This window comes from Gorilla gorilla, chromosome 2 (genome assembly GCF_029281585.2).
Source record: "Gorilla gorilla gorilla isolate KB3781 chromosome 2, NHGRI_mGorGor1-v2.1_pri, whole genome shotgun sequence".
Classification (NCBI taxonomy): Eukaryota; Metazoa; Chordata; class Mammalia; order Primates; family Hominidae; genus Gorilla; species Gorilla gorilla.
The window spans coordinates 96717278-96741113 of NC_086017.1; the positions used below are offsets into that span (position 1 = coordinate 96717278).

The 23836-nt window shown below is 33.9% G+C and overlaps 1 long non-coding RNA gene across 2 annotated transcripts in view; it reads left to right on the forward strand.

Moving 5' to 3' along the window:
- Window positions 1-4758: 4758 nt before the first annotated feature.
- Window positions 4759-23836, forward strand: part of LOC109026230 (uncharacterized) — a 64793-nt gene continuing 45715 nt past the window's right edge. For both annotated transcript variants that reach the window (XR_008678035.2, XR_002005191.4), the window contains exon 1: window positions 4759-4916. This is a non-coding gene — a long non-coding RNA (uncharacterized lncRNA). The remainder of the gene's footprint in view (window positions 4917-23836) is intronic.

Sequence of the window (23836 nt, forward strand, 5' to 3'; positions counted from 1 at the left end):
TTTTTTTTTAGTATTCATTTTAGTATTCATTTTGGAGAAATTTGACAAACAGAAAAGCACAGAGGAAGAAAATCATTCCAAGTCCCACCACCCCAGAGATAGCCAGTCTTAACAGTTTTTATTTTATTTGCATCCTTCTAACCAAACATTATTTTTCAACGTGGGCTTTTTATGTATTTAAATAAATATAATTTGAGGCTTCTGTCTTATACAGATTATTTAATAAATTTTATAAAGAGTAGAAATTTTTAAACCTATTAAATGGGATACTAATTATTATAATATCAAGAGGATTTCTTAATAAGGTATTTTACCTATAAGGCAGTCTGCTAGCAAAGATGACAATTCTCTATTGCTTAGCAGTTTTGTGAGCTATTTTATGGTAAGATAAAATGTTCATCTCTCTTTTCCTTCTTATGATAGTACCACATAAAACTATATTGAATAATCCTTATATCACTACATTAATACCCAGCTGAAACAGCCTTTGAGAAAACTCACTCCCTTGGCACTTACCAGCTATTCTATTTCTTTTTCCTGTTTCCCTCCCTTAAAAAGGCAATATTCTTAAGGAAGATCCTATAAACAACTTGAGAAGGTAGTGAACAAGATGTTTCATCTATTTTTGGTAACAAGACATGTATGTGCATATAGGGAAATTAAAAACAAAGAAAGAAATCTCCAGGCTAGTGGTGGAAAGAGTCCCTATGCGAGTCTCTACGTGGTCTTGGCAGGCATTCTCTAATTGCAGCCTGAAGCCTTCCCTTCCTGGCACCAGCTATGAATTAAGGTAGGCAGATAACAAAGATTGGTGGCTTAGGGACTCCTACAAAGTCTGCAGACTTAAGTATATCCTTCTGGAATGGTCATCATTCTAAACACATCAGACACATGCTTTAACTGAAGGTTTGGCACTTGCAGCTCTCTCTTCCTGGAACACGCTTTTCTGAGATTCACATAGCTACTCGCTCACCTCCTTCAGGTCTCTACTGAAATGTCGCCTTCTCAGCGAGGGCTTCCCAGAAGCTCCATCTAAAATTGCAGCACCTCACTGCTGTGTCATATCCTGCCAACTGTCTGTTACTCTTAATCACTTAAATCCATCTAACCTATACCATGTTTAAGTATTTCTTAAATATTGTTTTCTTCCAGAAAAAAATTGTATAAGGGCATAGATTTTTGCCTATGATTTTAGTGCTACATGCTCAAAGTTTAGAAAAGTGTTGGACAAACACGATAGTCACCTAATAAATAGCTTTATAATGACTGAATAAATAAATTGAACTTTATACCTCATTAAGAGGAGCTCTGAATTCAGATCTTCAGATGACTTGACAATATTGCCACAAAAGTGCTTAATGTAAACTTTCTCTTTTATTTCTTTAGCAGAACTGAGATTAGCCAAATAATTAGCAATGCAATTTGTCACATGCTCTTCTTACAAGTCTTGTAAAAAATTCTAGGCTAGGCATCATGGCTCATACCTGTAAATCTCAGCACTTTGGGAGTCCAAGGTGAGAGGATCACTTGGAAGCAACATGTGAGACCCTGTCTCTTTGAAAAATACAAAAATTAGCTGGATGTGGTGGCACACACCTGTCATCCCAGCTACTTGGGAGGCTGAGGCATCTTTGGGCCCAGGAGTTCAAGGATGCATTGATCTATGATTGCACCACTTCACTCCACACTGAGCCATAAAGTGAGACCCTGTATCTAAAAAAAATTAAAATAATAAATTTCTAAAAGATTCTTCATAGTTAGTTATTGCCTCTTGAAGACCAAGACACATATTTGGCTTCAGTAACCCAGAATAACGAGTACTTTAAAATAATTTTAATGTAAATTTGTCAATATTCATGCTAGATATTCATTGTGTATTCCTTCTCCAAATATTAAAACTACATTTTTCCCCTAAAATTGAAATGTTAGCGGCCAGTAGGGTCATTTAATTTTATTATCATCAAATGAATCATAGAAATGAAAATAACTGATTATAAAATAAAAGTTAACCTGAATAGAATGTTATGGTATGCTATTTACGATGCTAATTCACTCCCTAACCCAAACAACAACACACCATATTGGGTGATACTATTATCTCCATTTCCCAACTGAGGAAAATGGAGTTGAGAAAAATTAAATAGCTTCCTCTAAATTACCAAAATGCACAAGAGGCAGACTGATAATTTGAACCCAAGTGTCCAATTCTGTAAATTCATGCTAACTCATTAGGAGCTATAAGAAGTAATTAACATGCATTAGTTTATTTAATATACCCATCATCCCTAGGATGTAGTTATTTAACACATAAAACCAAGAATTTGGAAACATTCATTAATTTGCACAAAATTACACAGATGAGTCTGCTTCACATTTGTGTTCTTTGCACTGCACCTCACTAACTCTAAAGGTAAGGGAAGGTTTCTGACACAGTCACAACTTCATGAATTGGTTGGCAACCAAAAGAAAAGAGTCCCTTAATTATCTTTTGCAAAATTATCTAATCCTACCCTACTGAGTTTCCCCACCATGTCGTGATGGGACACTGGTGCCATCAAAATGTCAGCATGAAACATCATCATCCCAGCCTTTTGCAATTGCTATGAAGAGTCCATAGGGGTGAGGACAGTCTCAGGAGCAGGTGCCTTGTTTCTATTTCACAAGAGGTGTGTCTAGAAGTCACCATTTCATTCTTAACCTGCAGAGAGAAAAGAAATACATTTTTCTGACCCGGATGCACTCTTACTGTTCATCATAGATTTGTATTGACTTTTTCAACTTAAAATTGCACACTTTGGGGAATATTATTTTAGAATCATATATTATGAATGTTTGACCTCAGGTAGATGTTCAAAGCCTTCGTGAATTAGTAATATTCCGTGAAGTTAATGCATCTCTGGGCAACAGTAAATAATTCATGCTTTGATTTAATAGTTCTCATTTTAGCATGAATATTCGTGTTGTTTATGATAGGGAAAACAATTGCTTAGAATTGCCTAAACCCATAGGAAAAGTAGATATGATGATTGTTAGAAAGCAAAGCATTAATTTCTTGACTACTTAAAATAATTATATAAGTTTATATTTTGATGCAGCCATCATTATTGTAAATCATATCTATCACTGTGAGTGGTTAGTTGTTCATACCTAAATTGTTATCCACCTTAATGTTTTCGCATAATAGAGAATAATATATGTTATTTTAAATGCATTTTATTTCCATAAAATAATTTTCTGAAATAAAGTGTCATAAGAATATCATTTTAGATTGAGCTTTGTAAAATGTAACAAATAAATTTAATTATTTAATTGCATATTTATATATTATTGTATAAACACACACACACAGTAATAGTGTGAAGCCCTTACATTTATAGAGTTAAGAGTTCACTGGTCAATACCACAACTGTAAATTTGTTGGGAAAAAAAATCTATTTGTGATTTGATCAGAATTTAACAATAGGTAAAAGGTTTTTATTCATAATTTGATCAAACAGAAATTCATTGACTATTTACTATCTGTAATGTTCTTTGTTAAACAATGAGGAGAACACACACATGAATAACAAACACCATCTATCCAAAAACAGCTCGTGTCTATGACTGCTCATTAACTCAGTCAGGAAGATCACCCAGTAAAACTTGAAAAAGCCATGGTGTATGTGAATTGCAGATTTATTACAGTCTACAAATTCTGTAGTCCTTTTCTTAAGGATTTAAGAAGATTCCTTTTTAAAATTTTCTTCTTTGGCTTAAAAAACACTTCAAGTTTTTGCCTGTTTGTTTACTCCAGCCTCTTTAAAATCACATGGGAAGCAATCTCAGATGCAAGATTTAAATGACATGGTGTCATATTAGTCTGTTAATTACTTTTATGAAACAAACTCAAGTGCTATCATTTATCATTCAAAAACTCTTGCTAACATTATTCTTCTTTGATTGATCCTTATAAAATTTTTTTCAAAGCTCATGTTGTCACTAGTCTTTCCTTTGTTAGTTTTAAAAGCAAAATGTTTATAAAAATAAAAATGCTTATGCTAATTCCTGTTTCTTATTAGTTATTATTATTGTCATTGTATGAATTATAAAAAATCCACAAGATTTTAAGTAAATGTTAACTAAAATTATAATGAATGGTTACTTTTAAACTATGCAGGCCTTAAATAAAATTGAACAAAACATGGCTGTGGTGAGCCTCTTGAAGATGTAATGAGAAGCATATAATTATCTTTTGTCTAATAGTAGAATTGCCAGGCAGAATTAAGTCGTTTGAGATGGTAAGAGCATTCTGAATTCTCTAAAAGTAACATAAATTACTCTATTAGGGAGTGCTTATGGAATGACCTTTTGTACTGAGCACCTAAATGTAGTATTCACGTTAAAAAGCATTCATCCAAAACTAATCCGAAAATCTATTCAATGGCACACGTCTGTGCTCATTCTTCTTGTTTCACTTTGAAACTCACTTGGGGAAACTTATTTGAACATTAAAATCAGGAGAGACTGAGGAAGATGCTAGATGTACATAAATAGGATCCTTTTTATTTTAAAAGTGTGACCTCATTCTCCATTTTGTATCTGCACTTTGTAAAAACTTCCTTGTGTACCAATTACACAATGTTTTATTTAATTAAATGAATATGTATAAAATATTTGCACACTACCATTTCAATATTGTTTTAACTTAAGTACTATTGTGACATCTAATTGTGACATCTGCTATTGTGACATTTGCCTGCAACATCTGGTCCCCTGGGAGGTCAGTGCAGGGTTCCTCCATCTTGACATGAGTAAATTCTAGATTAGGTATTTGGCAGTTAACTCATCTGGATATATGGGAACAGAAGTGCCAGACACGTAGATAATATTTGGAGAACAGGAGCAGACTTGGAACATGCTGAATAGAGGACAAGGAAGTGAGTAAAGAACTATGAACAAATCCATTAAGTATTCAAGATTTAAACATTTAGGTAGTAAATACAGCAAACAGGGTGAGAGATATCGGCCACTTGGTGTGTCTAGAGCAGTACTAATTGACAGTTTGTTGCAAAAAACTCTCACTTAACTACAAGGGCATATAAAAGTCTCCACTAACTGATTTAAAAAGATATATTTCACTAGTGAAAACAACTGAGAAATAACGGGCACTTCTGGGAATTCTATATACCTTTTTTAAAATTTCCTTTCAATTTCTTAGCATCTAGATATCATGTGTGTAATGATTCAAGAGAAGATATATCTGGGTGTCTGTCTCCCCAAATTCTAGTTCTCCAATTGTATTTTCACCAGCGAGTAATTTCATTGTTTTTTTTCTCCGAAAATAAATTACTTTTTATACATGGCTCAAAGCTTGGTCAAGAATGATGAGAAAGCTCTTATTCTTCCATCAAGAAAGCTTTGTTTCATTTCTCTTTTCACCTGGGTCACTGGCCTGAGGTCTGTAAAAATGATGTTTTTTTTTTTTTTGCTTTTGTATTTGATGTACTTGGAAACAAGAAAACTGACAGAAAGCTTCTAGAATCAGGAAACAGAAGTGATATATATATATGTGTGTACATAAATATATCTAGTAACATTATATGTACATATTTATATAGTTTTACACATATTTTAATTATGTAGTATGGGGAGATTAGAATTTAATGTAATTTAATTATTGAATTAATTGTTCCTAATTAGAATATTTATGATAGAACCAGTAATTTCAGATTCTTTTTCTAAATGGCCTTTAACCCAAATTATGAAAAAAAAAAGTACAATTTCCATTATAATTATCTTTTCTAAGTCAACTTTTCAAAGATGATTTTGAGTTATACAATAATACTATGGCATTATTATTTCTGTTTTTATTGCTTCTAATTTTTTAAGAGTTTTTACTTCTGTAGGTATTTTCTGTAAAACAATACATTTCAGGGTGCTTTTTATTGATAATTACGAAGAAATCATCACTCTCTCAGGAAAAAGTCCCATAGAAGCAGATCCTATTTGTTATTACTGAGCTAAGTCTTCTAAATTAAATTTCTTCCATTGATTTATCTTTTAGGCTTAAAGTGAAGCAATGTCAATGACATTCTACTAGTATACAAATTCCATATTGGCAGGGAATTTGTCTCTAAGTTTCTAAATCTCAGCACCTAGAATGGACATTTGCACACAGATAACTTATAACCAATATTTGTTATATGCTTAAATCAACTTTCAGAATAAAATCCTTATAATAAAGGGGATAAAATGAAGCTAGTACCAATTTGTTGCCCAAATTTCCAAAGTTTTTCATTTTCTCTTTGACACATTGATTTTATGTATATGTACTTCTGTGTGTGCCTGTGTGTGTTTGTGTTGAGTGTTTTCAATTTGTCCTTGATAGTGAAAGCAAGCTTACATTTGCTATAGTCTCATACCTCCTTTCATAGTCTTCAATATGTTTACCTCTTGCACTAGACTCTTTACCTCCATGGACTTCATCGCCCTTCTGGGCTATCAAAATAGCTTCCTATCTACTTTTTCTGCCTTTAGACTCTTATTTCTCCTGTTGTCAAAATACATTTATTTAAAAAAGTGACTAATTACATAAATTTCCCCATTAAAAACCCTTTCTTGTTCTCCAGTGACCCAGTATTAAGTCCAAAATGCAGATCATATTGAATCTTTTCTTTCCAGATTGTCCCCAGTCAATCTCAACCCTTAATGACAGCTAACTACTTACAGTTTCTGAATGTGGCTTGAATATGCTACTCTTCCTTTATTTGACAGCTTGGAGGTCTACTAGGTACCCTTTAAAACCTCAGATCTAGTACCACCTCATCTGTGAGATCTCTGACCATCACTTCTGACTGTCCCAAATATTTTTAGAAAACCTCTGCCAGCACATGTAGTATCTATTGCTCTTTTACACATATCGTCATTCCCCGGACTGTGTTATGAGTCTTTTGAGCAACATTATGGTCTATACCTGGTCTCATAGCTGATAGATGTTACATACTTGTGGTATGGATAAAAATATATTTCAAAACATTTATGGGTAAATTTTGTGTTTGCATATTGTGTGTGGTATATCAAATTCATTCAATATAAAATATATATGTTTTATAAAACCATCATGAATGGCTTGTAGTGTTGATACTTTGTTAATTTACTTACATTTGGGCACAAAGAGGAGATGGAGAAAAGTCAACCACTCCTTGCTCGAAGATGCAAATTGCATCAAGACCCTTTGCCTTCAAAAATTCACATGCTGAAGACGGTATTAGCTTCCAAACTAATAGTTCTGACACTTCCTCTGAGATAGTTTTTAAGACCAAAGGTATTACTGACTTGGTAATAATATGGGAGAAAATGTATGATTTTAATTTTCCACTCCAAGTAATAGTCTGGGAAAATGTTCATGAGTCTATTGTGTGTAAGATGGGGAACCAAGGTAAACAAGCAGAGGAGCAGAGGTAATTGTCAGGAGATATTTGTTTTGAGAATTTGTAGTTTTCTAAAATGCCTACAAACACATGCACACAGTGCACACATGCACACAATGATTAAATAGCTTATCTGAATGCAAGTTTCAGTCAAATGGACTTTGAGGGTAGATTAAATATTCAACTCTATTTTCCTTTCATTTAGACATAGTAAATGCACCCTTAGTTACCATTAGCATCTGCACCTCCCTCAACACAGACTCAGCAAAATTATCTTATGCTACAGTGGTTCATGAGTTTCCAGCCTCCACAGACTAAAAGGGAGCATCTGCAGGGCAGGGCCTGAAACAATGTGGAGTAGATTCATTACCTTATCACAGCTATGATTCAGTCTCCCTGCAGGTACGCTGGGAGAGGGGCTAACCATGGACATTCATTCATTCATTATAGTGGCCATTCCTTGAAAAGCTCAAGTTGCTGTAGCCATTTTAATATTTTTCCCTACAGTCAGAAGTGGTCTGTGTGGCTGAGGAAAAGAAGGAAGCTTTAGAGAGAACCAAAAACTGATAAATTAATCTTTGAAAAAATTGTTGACAACTTTTCAAAAATTACCAGTTCATAGACTATGTTCACTTTAAATGAACGGCTTGACATTTCATCAAATGACAGTTTTCCTAAAGACTTATTATTCAGTATGGATAGAAATTTACTTTTCTGTCTGTCACCACAGTGATATTTATTTATGGAAAGTGGATGAAGTTTCTCAATTTCAATGAGTAAATTCTCAGTGGTAAACCGTGTCCTGTGTGTTTAATGTCCTTGAAAGTTTTCTTTGGAGTTAGTTGTTAACATATTTGGTAAATTATATCAGTTTCTTGTGATTATATTTCAGAAATTATTATAAAAATTCATCTTAATTCTCTGAGATAATTAGTTTCAGAGAGCACAGCTCACATAATCATGCATGGATGGCATGTTAAATATGCATTCACGTTGAAATCTACATTTGATGGTACACTTCTCAACTGCTATATATTTATTGCCGTACAAATAATCAGCAGGTCAGGACCTTGAGCACTAAAGCAGGCAGTCTGAGAGAACAGACAGGCAGGGGAGCCAGTTGTTAAAAATCACTAGTGCACTACTGAATGTGTCCTACGGAGATTTCACAAATTGAAAATCACCCTGTGTTATGATTTGTTAGGTTATATCGCATCATAATTTGTTGCACATTATTTTAAATGTACAATTTCAAACCACATACTCCCCCAAAATTCAAAAATGGTCAATGATTATTAAAAAGTCCAGAAATGACAGATGCTGGCGAGCTGCAGAGAAAAAAGAATGCTTTTACGCTGTTGATGGAAGTGTAAACCAGTTCAACCATTGTGGAAGACAATGTGGTGATTCCTTAAATATCTAGAGGCAGAAAGACCATTAGATCCATCAATCTCATTACTGGGTATATACCCAAAGGAATATAAAACATTCTATTATGAAGATACAGGCACATGTATGTTCACTGCAGCATTATTCACAATACCAAAGACATGAAATCAACCCAAATGCCCATCCATGATAGACTGGATAAAGAAAATGTGGTACATATACACCATGGAAGACTATGCAGCCATAAAAAGGCATGAGATCATGTCCTTTGCAGGGACATAGGAGGAGCTGAAAGCCGTCATCCTCAGCAAACTAATGCAGGAACAGGAAACCAAACACGGCATGTTCTCACTTATAAGTGGGAGCTGAACAATGAGAACACATGGACATGTTGCAGGGAACACACACTGTGGCCTGTCAGTGGGGGTGGGGGAAGGGAGACCATCAGGAAGAATAGCTAATGGATGCTGGGCTTAATACCTAGGTGATGGGATGATCTTCGCAGCAAACTGCCATGGCACACGTTTACCTATGTAACAAACCTGCATGTCCTGCACATTTACCCCAAAACTTAAAATAAAAGTTGAAGGAAAAAAAGAGTCCAAGCCAACAGCAATCAACAGGAATTTTCTATGCAACAAACACATTCTAGGCTCCAGGGAAACAAAATTTTGTATTCATGCATAAGAATTTGACATATTAGTGAGCAACTCAAATTTATCTCAAGATTACAGGAAATTCATGAGGTATATATTTAGGGAAAGATGAAATTTCTAAACTCAGATAGTTCTGAATAAAAATCAATGGGCCCAAATCTTAACAATGATGTACAAATCTGATATCTTCTTTTACACAAGTATTATAGGCTGACAACTGAGATTTTGGCTGAAACATTGATGGCTATAAGTCAGTATTTTTCTATTTTAACATTAATAATAGTCTTTTTACTTTATAATTATATACACAATATAAAAATAATGTTATACAATATAAAATAATGTACTTCAAAACTGCCTTTCATAGAAAGATTTTTAGGTAAATTTGGAACATCTCAACCTCACATTTAACAAAATTTCATCACTTGATCTTCAGCAGAAAATAACTGGATTTTTATTAGTAGCTACATTCTTATAACAATTTAAATCATTCAAGAAAAATAAAAATGTTTCATTAATTCCATTCTATATAATTTCAGAATTTTCTAAAAGTTTGTTTTAAGCATTGTGTTTAATATTTGAAAGTTATGCTATTATTTTAGAGCAAATTAGGAGTAAAAATCAGAATGCAAACAGCAATAATCATAGTATCTATATACTTCTAGTAATTTTAAGTCTAATGATTTATTATATTTTATGAACAAATTTTAATTGTATCTTTAGTACAGAGGCAAAGGCTCTGTCCCTTGACATGGTAACACAAATTCCTTTCACAAACACTAAGGAATTATCAGTTTAAATCTATCTTGCTCTGCAATTGTCAAATACCTGAAAGCATTGATGTTGGACATATAAGCCATTTATCTATTTGTTTGTCTATTTATACGTATACCTATCTATTTTTTTAAAAATGTACAGGTTGTTACCTCAATAAAACTTAGGCAAATTGAATTAGTTAATCGGTAGCACCAAATTTGTTTAGCGGTCTCATGCTTTTGCTTCTTTGAACCCGAAACAAAGAGAAGCACATCTGTAAAATTTAATAGGTACAATAATGATATAAAGCATGAGAAAAGTGCTAATATTTTCATCACAGACAGAATAGATTCATACATCTTTCTTGTTTTTATTTATGGGAGAAAAGACTTATAAAAGGCCATGTTTAAGATTTTCCTGCTACTTACATGTCTGAAATGGAAAACAGGGGAAGAGCATTTAGTTCATTCAAGCTACCTTTGTGACGTTAAAAAGAAAATTGATTGTGGTTTATTAGTCCTTTCCAATAAGCACTCAAAGGTTCAGCTAACTGAAAGCAATTGATACTAGTGGAATCAATGGTGCAGTAGAATACCTTAATGGGTATTGTTGGAACTTTTAATTCTCATTATGCAGTTTATTCTTTCAAGGGTTATTTGATGGAGTTTTTGTTGATGAGTATTTTTAAAGCTTTTCTGCTTAAATAATTGGTTTATTGAACAGCTCTGCCCTATTTTAGGTCAATTTACAGATACACGCATTGAGATTCATGCAAACATATAAGCATATTAAAAATGAAAAATTTACATAGCCTACATAGTATTTATATTTCTTCCATTCCTTTCTCATTGATGGAATGCATCCAAGCTCCAATGATGTTCTTTCATTAAAAGTAATTGTAATTAAAAATTTCAGTAGGCTAACTTGTGATTGAATCAGTCAATGAGTTGCTGATATGTCATGTAAGATTAAATCTGAACAGTATTTCATCTTACCTTTCCTATTTGCATTTTCACTGCCAGTTTTTAAATGTAAATTAGAAAATGTTATCTTACATGATTCACAAATGCACACCTAAAACTGGTCTTTTTGTTTTAAAGAGACTATAATTTTAGCAAAGAGATCTGCAGGAGGGGGAAAACTCCTAAACCTTCTGTATCAGAGCAGGCAAGGACTAAATTACAGGAGTAGCCATCTGCTTGCAATACTTACAGGAGGGAAGGGGAAAGACCAGTCTGAACTCATTGCTTTAAACTAAATCTTCCCCCTCTCCTCCTCTCCTCTTTCCTCTTTTTTTAAATGTTTTTTCTTTGATTGTTCGTTTTGCTTTTCTACCTCCTCTAAACTAGCAAAAGAAATATCTTCTTGCCTTCGTCTACTTCCAAGAACTTTCTGTCCCCTAAGAAATTGCTGGTGCGCAGGTGTCGCCTCTCTCCTTGGACTAATAATGCTAAATTTCTTTAAATACCCCCTTGCAATTAGCTTATTTATTTCTCATCCACATGTTTCTAGCAAATATGTGGCTATGTACACAGATGAACACACATACACACACTGACACATATATGCACTCATTGCCTTGTTTAAGATAATCCATTAACCTAAGTAAATATTTCTGAACATATTTTTGTAATGAAAATATGTATTGAAAATTTTAAGTCCCAACTTTCTTTACTTGTAACTATAGTAAAATCAATAAAAGTTGAAAAATCCTTTATGAATACCCAAAGATATGCAAAATTTATTCTTTCTGTCAATATATTTTATGTAAACATAAAGATACATACATACTTAATGTATATACAATGTATTTTTATGTAAAAATAAGGATATATACATACTTATGTATATATTTTTTCAAATAAATATTAGAAACATTTTGATTTTAACAGATCGACTCCAGCAATTTAATCTAATGTATTCTTAGTATCCTTCCATCAATTCAAAGACAATCAGAGAATATCAGTATAAAACTACAGGTATAATTTGAAGAAGACTAATAAAGTTTGCAGTTTTGTTAAGATGTATCTCCCTCAGATTTCTTACCACCCAGAATATGAAGTCTGTTGTGCCTGTCCTTACATGATGCCAAAGAATTTCTTTCACATGGGAAGTAGAAGTAATGTGGCAGGGTAGAAGGAAACTTAGACGAGGAATCAGAAGATAGGGACTTCCATGATAGAGCCGCTGGTTATTACCTGCTCAAATTTGGGCTACTCACCTAACCACTGAGAAACTGAAAGTACTTGAATACTGAGAATGATAGGTGACATGGCTTGGATCTCTGTCCCTGCCCAAATCTCATGTCAAATTGTAACCCCTGATATTGGAGGTGGGGCCTGGTGGGAGGTGATTGGATCATGGAGGCAGATTTCTCATTAATGGTTTAACAGCATCCTTTTGGCACTGTGCTTGTGCTAGTGAGTGAGTTCTCGTGACACCTGGTCTTTTAAAAGTGTTTAACACCTCCCCACTCCTTGCTCCTGCCCCTGCCATGTGAGATGACTCGCTCGCAATGGTTGGAAGCTTCCTGAGGCCTCCCTAGAAGCAGAAACCACTGTGCTTCCTTTGCAGCCTGCAGAACCATGAACCAACTAAACCTTTTTCTTTATAAATTACCCAGTTTCAGGTGTTTCTTTATAGCAGTGTGAGAATGCACTAATACAACAGAGTTCCTATAAAAATCAAATAAAATCATATATGTGAAAGTGCCCTGAAAACTCTTAATTCATATTAAATAGTATAATATTGTTGTTATTAATATTACCAATAATTTATAGGGAAAAGTAAAAACCTTGACATTGCTGAAGTGTGAAGTTTGGCCCAGTGTGAAAGCAAAACACAGCTTCTAATGAGGTTGAGATACTGTCCCTCTTTGGCCAAAGTTTTCTTTGCAGAAAATTTAAGATGTAGTTCAGGTGCCAATATGTTGTAAGCACAATTTATATTGTGTAAATGGAGAAGAACATAAAATGAGTGTCATATTTCTGAAAAATATTTGAATATGTTCAATAATTAAAATAAAGATGACTAATGTGTTAAAGCAAATTCAGTGTTTAGCAAGCAAGACATTTGTTAATTATCACAGCTAGCAATTACTGAATACTCATCAAATGAAGGCACTCATAAAATTAAACATGTTGAAATAGGTCTTAAAAAATTCCTGACTACAAATAATTATATAAAACCGTCATTGTGGTGATTATTTATACATAGTTCTTTCATTTAATCTTTATCATATACTACTGAGGCATACAGTATCATTATATATTTTGTATTAATCCAAAGAACTTGATAGTTATAACCCATTTTAATTATTATAAGACTACTACATAAAGAGGTTAAATTACTTTCCCAAGGTTGTAAGGTGAAAGTGTAATTAGACTGTAGGAATCTGATACAAAAGCTTCTAATCATTTGTAGAACTAACGCCATGAGAACTCATCACACTCAAACAAATAAACAACTAGATTTAAGTTAGGATAAAGGTGAGAAAAAACCTAGGTGGTTTCCAGAAATTTCACCTTATGTTCTGTGATCTCCATGTGGGAGGTGTCAGTTAATTTTACCATCTATGAAAGCATTTTGAGAGGGTGCAGTGAAATAAAAATACAGTAATTTTTAATTTTTCTATTACTCTAGTCTTCAAAAATAGCAGTCAAAGAGAGAAGTAACATTAGACATGTTGAAATCTTTAAAAATTCTTTACTAAAAATAATGATGTAAAGTATATGACATGAAAAAGAAAATCTACTACTTAGCTGGTCAACTCTTTCTCAAAATACTTGAAAGAGTATATAATTGTTTCACAGTGAACTTCTCAACAGTACTTATATTCATAGAAGAAAAATTTGAAATAATATAAAAGTTCCAACATTTTTGCCAAATCTCAAATAACATTTTAATTTTCTGCATTTTATCCAGTTTTAAATCCTCTGAGGTTTGATTCCAGATTCAACTGTAAAACAAGACAGACTTTGCGGCCAAGTCTTTTTTTTTTTTTTTTTAATATAGTCAGCAGCCAGCTTATCTAAGGAGGCTATCTACTCTTGATCCACTGACTGTATTTTTGGTGATATCTGGCATTCTGAAATGGAATTCTGAAAACTGGTCCAGAAATTCTACTCTGGAATAGCATTTGGTAGGAGCAAAATGATGTGGTTTAGATAGCAAATAACCCTAGGGGATTTTCTAGGTCAACTCTGAGAGTCTGGTGAATACGGGAAACTTCCTGAAACTACGCCTACTCTCCAAAGTACTTTATACCTTTTGAGGTGTTCCTGTCTACCTTATCAATGGGATATAGGAAATTCAAGAAGGGGAATATGTGAAAGGCAGTAATGGATTGAATCTCTCATCTCTCCCTCTGGCTTCCTCTGCACTGGTTATTGACAACAACTTCCCGCACTTCTTACTTATCTGGAAATTTATTTTCTGTTTAATTTTGAAATGCAGATTTGATGAAAATGAGATTGATGGACTTTTTTGTTGTTTGTGTCAGGATGATAGTATTAGCTCTCTGCATTCTGATCTGCTCTGTTTTTCGTGAGAAGTTAGTTGTTAGTCTTATTGTGGTTCTCTTGTACACAGTGAGTCATTTTACTCTTGTTCTTTTGAAATTTTCTTTGTCTTTGGCATAAAACAATTATACTGTGATATTCTGAGAATTAATCTTTGAGTTTAATCTACCTTAATTTCATTGAGCTTTTTGAGTATATTTACAGTATAACATTTACATAATGCTTCTCAGCAAATTTGGAAAGTTTTCAAGCATTATTTCTCTGGCCTTCTTTCTTCATGTTTCTTTTCTTTTTTTTCTAGTAATCCTTTCATACGTACATTAATGTACTTAATGCTATTCCATATTTGTTTGAGGCACTGTTTAATTATTTTTTATTCATTTTACACTGTTTTTTAGATTGCATGATTTTTGTTGATCTATAATCAAGTTTGCTGATTTTTTAACTTTTCACTTTGAATCTGTCATTAATTCCTCTAGTGCAGTTATTGTTTCAGTCATTATATATTGGAACTTCAGAATTTCCATTTGGTTTCTTTTTCTATTAATACATTAGCCTCCTTTCTGCCCCTTGAACTCTCCAGGCCTACTCCTGCCCAAGGGCCTTTGTGCTTGCTTTTCTTTCTAATACACGTTTATCCCAGAAATACATGTTGTTTGCTCTCATAATTATTTTAGGTGTTTTCCAAGTATCATCTTGGCCATTTTATTTCAAATATATCCTATATTATTCCTGTACTTCCTGTTATTATTATTCTGTCTTAGTTTTTCCATCTATTACCGTGTTATACACTATGCATCCTCCCAATGCCTTTGTCTGTTATCCTACTTCCTCCACTAGACTCCAAGCTTCCTTGGGGCAGGAATTTGTCTCTGTTTTATTGGCTTCTATATCTTCACCACCACAAATAGTACTTGGAACTTCTTAGGATTTTATACATATTTTTGAAGGAATAATATAACCTTTCTAAATATAAAGAATATTTGAGTAGATCACTATTTTCCTTTTTGAAAGTCTGTTACCATATTTAATTAACTGACTCATTACTACAAACAGAAGTGAAACATCGTATTCTGAGCTATTTCTTCCTTTTTGGTCTTCTTAACTTTCACCTCTAATATAGATTTAAAAAAAATAGAAAATTGGAAATATAACTAAAACGTTAGAAATACTTATAAAAATTATCAAATTATCCAACATTTAAAAATGACTTCCCAATTTTCCTCTGTTATCTACAGTGTCTTAAATGTTACCTATATGTTTATATAAATTAAGCATATATTTATATACATATATATATTCAAGTTAATAAATATTCCCTTTACCAGCACTAAACTTAAGTAAATACACTTGTTTTCTACTTAAGATTCTGTCACAAACTAACTATCCTCAGAAAAGTCACTTACTGTCTCTGGATTTCAAATAACTCATGAAGAAAATATAGAAGAAGCAAAGAAAAAATGTATAATATTTTCCATTCCAAGATGCTTTGAGTCTATCCAGATGATTTGTGAGTGACTGTATCTTATAATTCCTAATTATTTGAGCAAGAAAGAAAATCTAATTGAAAGCACCATAGTTTGATATATTTTAAATAAGTATATACTGACATGGAGAATAAAGGCTTCTGTTTCTGTTCTTGTTTGGTTTAGTTTGATTTATATTTTTCAATAGCGACAGAAACCTAAAACAGTTTATTGATTATATTTTGAAAAGGCTTTCCAGTGTAAAATTATCTAATTGATCATTGTGAAACAGGAATTAGTAACAGGATAGTGACCATTGTATTCAATGTGACACTGTTCTGTCCATTTGCTCTTAATGCATTTACCTTTCTAAACAAGAGGACAAAAAGCCAGAACAAATTTGTGAATAAGAAAACAAACAAATGCAGCAACTGAAACCCATAAATACTGATAACCAGTTATGGAAAAATAAAATTGTTGTTATAATTTATTTATAACAACAATAAAGCAGACTGTGTTTTCTTCTATTTCCTGAGTTCATAATTGTCATTTCTCATTCTTTATCTGAATGTTGTTGCTAATTAATGGCTCTAAAACTGTTCTATAACAAATTTCTCCATCATTTGCATAGATAAGTCGATAAAGTACTGAGTTAAGTTTCTGGCTTCTGAATCTTTATCAGTTGTTGAACTCAGCCTGATGTCTTATAAAGAATAATGGAAGTGGGCAGATAAATTAAGTCAGCTTGCAAATTTACATGAAGTCAACTTGCAAATTTAAAACATACATATAAAAAATATTTCTTATGGAATCCACAGAAAACATCCCAGTTAGCACCAGCAGAAGTGTAAACCATACTCATACCTTGAAGAATAATGAAAAACAAGTTGTTATCTTATCAGTAATATGCTGCAGTTTTATATCTGTGGGCCAATTATGTTGTAAAACCAACTCATTCCGTACAGAGACATCTATTGTATAATGAGTGGTCTGGAACCTCAGTGGGCATCAGAATCACTTGGAGGGCTTATTAAAACACAGGTCACTGGGCACTCCCCCAGAGTTTCTGAACCAGTAGGTCTAGTATAAGGCCCAAGTACTTGCTTTTCTTAGCAAGTTCCCAGGTAATGCTGATGCTGCTGATCCAGGGATCAAAGTTTGGTTATCAACAATCTGAGTTGTGCAGTTATAGTTTGGAAAAAAATGTTAAAGGTATTAAATCAATTTCTCTAAGTCAAATGTTAATCATCTTTAAATTTATTATTAAGTTTGAGCAACTACCATGTGTCAGACATGGAGGTAGATGCCAGCAATATGCTGGTTAGATAATCTCCCTCAAAAGGTTCATGGTAAGGAAAGACATGTGACAAGATAATTACTGTGCAGTATTTTCATAGAAGGATGCACAGGGGCTTTAGACTGATGGTCTATTGAACATTCTCAAATAGCACAGCATGTCCAGGAGTGGGTATTTAAATGTATTACTCTGTCCTGAGTATGTTAGTAAGTGATTACAGTAACTCAAGCCAGAAACAGTGATGATTCTTAATACCTTTCCGTTTTCCCAGATTGCTTTGAGTTTAAAATAAAATGCTTTAAAATGGTGAAAAATGACTCTGAATGATTGGCCAACTACTGAGTTGTACAAGATCAGAGCGCCAGATCCCTCCTTTCCCCCAGTCCCCCAGCTTTTGTTTTCTTACACATTGTTACATTTCTTCCACGCTATATAAACCCCTAGTTTTAGTCAGTCGGGGAGATGGATTTGAGGCTGAGCTCCCATCTCCTCAGCTGCAGCACCTGTCTCAGTCATTGGCTTTCTGTGCAGGGAGCAGCAGTACCTAGACCAAACCCTGGTATTTTGGTAAAACAAGCTTCAATTTAATGATCTTTCCTAGCTACATACATTAAATGAGTGAATAAATGAAAAAAAGGAAAAACAAATACTCACGTCGATCTTGCCATGCAGCATGCCTTGTGGTATCTACTGGTTCCCATTATTGGTTTTCTTCTCTTTGAGAGCATTGACTTAAACTTATACCATTAAATACTACTTACATTTTAAAAACTTATCTTCATTTTACTGAATTTAATTTCATTGTAACATTTTTTGTTATCGTTGTTGAAATATTATCTACTACATTTCACCTGTCCACAAAATGGTATCATCAGCAATTTAATGGGTATGCTATCCCTCAGAATCACTATTGATTGTACTAAACAATGAGAATGAGCTCAAAGATGAAAAACTGACTTACGTTTGGTGTCTATACTCACATTTTGCTTTTTTGAGAAAAAGAGAGGCCACTGCAGTGTGGATCAGTTCAACATGTTTATTGAGAGGGCTACAGTTTAAACTTTTAATATATTTGATCTCAAATTTGGAGTTAAGTGTCATATACATGAGACTTTTGCAATGATAGCAGGGCCGTAGAGTCACTCCACAGAAAACGTTATTAAATAGACCTCCACTTTTGAGAAACAAAATGGCTATTGTGGGTGTTAGCAAATAAGGATGATCTTTCCATTTCTTCTCTTCTTTTATTTGCCAAATAAAATAAGCAAACAAAGACATCTAAATTTAGAAAGCTTTTCAGCATCCCTCTGTTGCAGTAATTTTACATAAACGTCAATCCTATTCATACAAGGAGGGTGTTCAAGAAGAAGCTGGGAGAAAATGTGAAGACAATCATGAAGGCCTTTTTGTACTCTGATCTTTCAGCTAGAGGTCCAGAGATAATATTTAGAAAAATGAGACAGAGTTTTAAAATAATCTTGATAAGTGATCTTTTAAAAAAAATTGGTAGGTGGAGACAGTTGAGAAGAAATTTTTAAAATCCCTTGAAAAACTACTGATTCTAGGTGGATATTTGGACAAATATAACCAGTGACCAGAACACAACAGATGCCAATAACATTAAGACCCTGAAAGCAGAGGATGCAGCCCGTGGAGCCCTGGAAGATGAAAGGTTTGCTCTAATCCCCCTCCATGAAAGCAGACTTTCTACAGAGAGGAGATTTTAGTCCTGGGAGCATGAAACTTATAAAGAAAGGTTGTTATTTTCTTTTATTTTCTTCCACACCATCTTTCCCCACTGTACCCTGAAGACAGATAAGATCTATGAGAGTCTAGTGAGAAAATAAGTAATATCCAGCATGATATATGGAAGGAAAGTGATAAAAAGAATTAATAATTCTGCTTTACGTTAAAAAAAGACACTTTTGCAAAAGTGGGTTCCACTGTGCCCACCATTCAATAAGCAATTGATATTTTTACTAAAATAATACATGAGGCTGGCAAGACAGAGAATTGCTAAAACTAGAATATTCCAGCATCTATTTTTAATAGTCTTTTGCAAACTTAATTTCCCACTGTTCTTAATATGAACTATGTTCACTAGTATGATTGTACCACTTCCTGCCCCACAAACAAAATTTAGCAGAACATCATCTGCATGATCTTAGAATTCTTCTTATATATTTAATAGCACTCCTTTCAAATAATTCCTTAGTCTTCCAAGAAGTCTTCTGGGATGACAAATAACCTGTATTTTTTCTCTAAAATCCATGCTACTCACTGCCAGGACCAGTCACTGGGCAAGCAGAACACAGGACTCATGTCATTTGATATCTTCCAATGTACACAGCCCACATTCCACTGAGAAACTCTCAACCCAAACTTCATTAGTTGGTTAGCAACTTAGAGTTTAAGTAAAGAGTAATAAATTATAGTTGTTTTACTTTTAATTTGATTTTAAGAAATGGTTCCTTTGCTGACTTGCTTTCCTTTTCTGCCCTAGAGGAAGGATTCAAAAGCATACTTTCTCAACTTTTACTTATATACTTTTTTACATGCCACTTATAAAAAGCATGTTTAAGTTCTTATTTTGGTGCCAATCTCCAACAGCCTAAGGAACATTTTTTGGGGGGATACTAGAACATCATCTTAAGAACAACTTATTTAAATCCATCACTTCAATATATTCCTGAACTGATTTTTTTTTCTCAAAAAACATTTGTCTTAATGCACTACCTCGCAGCAATGTCGTATAACATTTGACTCACTTTCTCTTCAATGGAAGTAAATGCTTGCCAGGTTTTGTAGGCAAACAGTACTTATATTTTTTAATTTAATTTTTAAACTATTTTAAGTAAAGTGTAATATAGCATAGCATTGTTCACATTTATGTAACCACTACCCCAGGCCAGTAACGAAATTTACTGTATTTCTAAAAGTCCCTTTGTGATTTCTTTCAATCATTATTTTCTACTTCTTCATAGTGGTTATAAAAAATCTGACATTAAAAGCCATAGATAGGCTTTCTCTGTGTTTATATCATACATAAACTACACAGTATGTATTATTTAATTTTATGTCCTCTTTTTCTCAACAATATATTTGTGAGATTAATCCACATCATTATGGATAGCAATAGAAAATAAAATAGTATTTTTAAACATGTTTTTAAAAAATGTTTCTAGATTTAGCTCCTCAGTATCGTCTTTTGGATTTTTCGCTTCATATTATGAGACAGATTGGTCTATGTTTTTCTTTCTTGTAACGTCCTCATCAGGTTCTGTTATTGGTTATACTTGTCTCATGAATTAAGTTGAGAATTATGCAACATTGTTTATATCCTGAAAAAATCATGTATATACTTTTAAATTTATTTTTATGTGTACATAGAAGTGCATATATCTATTGGTATATGAGATATTTTGTTACAGGCATGCAATGTATAATAACATCAGGATAAATGGGATACCCATCACCTCAAGCCTTTATTATTTGTGCTACAATCATTCCAATTATACTCTTCTAGTTATTTTTAAATGTACAATAAATTATTGTTGACTATAGTCACCCCACTGTATTATTAAATACTAGATATTACTTTTTTGTTTTAACTATATATTTATAGCCATTGGTATTGTTTGAATCTGTGTCCCCACCCAAATCTCATGTTTAAATGTAATCCCCAGTGCTGGAGGTGGAGCCTAGTGGGAGGTAATTGGATTGTGGGGACAGTTTCTAAGGGTTTACCACCATCCCCCTAGCACTATTCTCATGATAGAGCTCTCACAAGATCTGATAGGTTAAAAGTGTGTAGCACCTCCCTGCTCTCGACTCTTCCTCCTTCTCCAGCCACGTAAGACATGCATGCTACTCCTTTGCCTTCCACCGTGATTGAAAATTTCCTGAGGCCTCCCCAGAAGCCATCATGATTTCTGCACTGCCTAAGGAAACATGCAGCATGAAACAATCAAACCTTGCATTTCTTTACAGCAATGCAAGAACGGACTAATACAGAAAATTGGTACTGGGGGCAGGGTATTGTTATAAAGATACTTGAAAATATGGAAGTGACTTTGGAACTGGGTAACAGGCAGAGATTGGAAGAGTGTGGAAGGCTCAGAAGAAGATAGGAAGATGAGGAAAAGTTTGGAACTTCCTAGACACTTGTTAAATAGTTGTGACCAAAATGCTGATAGTGATATGGACAGAGATGGTCAGGCTGATGAAGTCTCAGATGGAAATGAGGAACTTACTGGGAACTTATAGCAATGTGAGAACAGATGAATACATCCATTAACCATTCCTGCTTCTCTCCACTTCATCCCACTAGCCTTTCCTGCTTCTGGTAATCATCATTCTACTCTCTGTCTCCATGAGTTCAATTGTTTTAATTTTTAGTTTCCACATATGAGTGATAACATGCAAAGATTACCTTTGTGTGCCTGGCTTATTTCACTTAACATAGTGTACTCCACTTCCATCCACGTTGTTGCAAATGACAGGATCTCATTGTTTTCTGTGGCTGGATCATATTCTATTATGCATAGGTACCGCCCTTTCTCTTTTATTTTCAACTTTTATTTTAGATACAGGGGGTACAAGTTCAGGTTTGTTACATGGGTATATTGTATGATGTTCAGGTTTGGGGTGCAGATCCCAATACCCATGTAGTGAGCATAGTACCCAATAGGTAGTGTTTCGATCCACAGACCTCTACCTCCCTCTCTCCCCGGGAGTCATCAGTGTCTTATTCCCATGTTTATGTCCATGTGTGCTCAATGTTTAGCTCCCACTTATAAGTGAGAACATGTGGTATTTGGTTTTCTGTTCCTGCATTAGTTTGTTTAAAATGATGGCCTCTAGCTGCATCAGTGTTGCTGAAAAGGACACGATTTAATTACTTTTAATGACTGTGTAGTATTTCATGGTATACATGTATCACATTTTCTTTATCCAATCCAACATTATTGGGCACCTAGATTGATTCCACATCTTTGCTATTGTGAACAACACTGCCATGAAAACACAAGTGCATGAATTTTTGGGGTACAATGATTTATTTTCCTTTGAATACATACCCAGTAATGGGATTGCTGAGTCGAATAGTAGTTCTAAATTATTTGAGACATCTTTGCACTGCTTTTTACAGTGGCCGGACTAATTTACATTCCCAGCAACACTGTGTAAGCATTGGCTTTTCTCTGCAGCATCTCCAGCAACTGTTGTTTTTTTGACTTTTTAAGATTAACCATGCTCACTGGCATGAGATAGTATTTCATTGTGGTTTTGATTTGCATTTCTCTGGTGATTAGTTATGTTGGGCATTTTTTCGTGTTTCTTGGCTTCTTGTAGGTCTTCTTTTGAAAAGTGTCTGTTTATGTCCTTTGCCCATTTTTTGTTTCTTTTTGTTTTGTTTTGTTTGTTTGTTTTTTGAGATGGAGTTTTGCTCTGTCACCCAGCTGGGGTGCAGTGGCACAATCTCGGCTCACTGCAACCTCTGCATCCTGGGTTCAAGCGATTCTTCTGCCTCAGCCTCCCAAGTAGCTGGGACTGCAGGTGCCCACCACCACGCCTGGCTAATTTTTGTATTTTTAGTAGAGAAAGTGTTTTACCATATTGACCAGGCTGGTCTTGAACTCCTGACCTTGTGATCCACTAGCCTCGGCCTCTCAAAGTGCTGGGATTACAGGCGTGAGCCACTGCAACTTGCCCCATTTTTTAATAAGATTTTTTTTTTTTTTTTTGCTTTTGATTTGTTTAAGATCTTTACAGATTCTGGATATTAAACCTTGGTCAAATATAAAGTTTGTAAATATCTTCTTCCATTTTGTAGGTTATTTTGGTATTAATTTTGCTGTGCAGAGGTTCTTTAGTTTAATTAAGTCCCACTTGTAAATTTTTGGTGTTGTTGCAATTGCTTTTGGAGATTTAGCCAAAAATTCTTTCCCAAGGCCAATGTCATGAAGGATACTTCCTAGGTTTTCTTCTAGGGTTTTTATAGTTTATGGTCTTACATCTAAATTTGTCATTCATCTTTAGTTAATTTCTGTATATGGTGAAAGGTAGTTGTCCAGTTTCAATCTTTGGCATATGGCTAGCCAGTTATCTCAGTGCCATTTATAGAATAGGGTGTTCTTTCCTTATTGTTTGTTTCTGTTTAGGCCTTGTTGAAGATCAGATGGGTGTGGGTGTATAGCTTTATTTGTGAGGTTTTTTTTTTTTTCCTGTTTCATTGGCCTATGTGTCTGTTTTTGTACCACTATCATGCTGTTTTGGTTACTGTAGCTTTATAGTATAGTTTGAAGTTGGGTACTGTGACACCTCCAGCTTGGTTCCTTTTGCT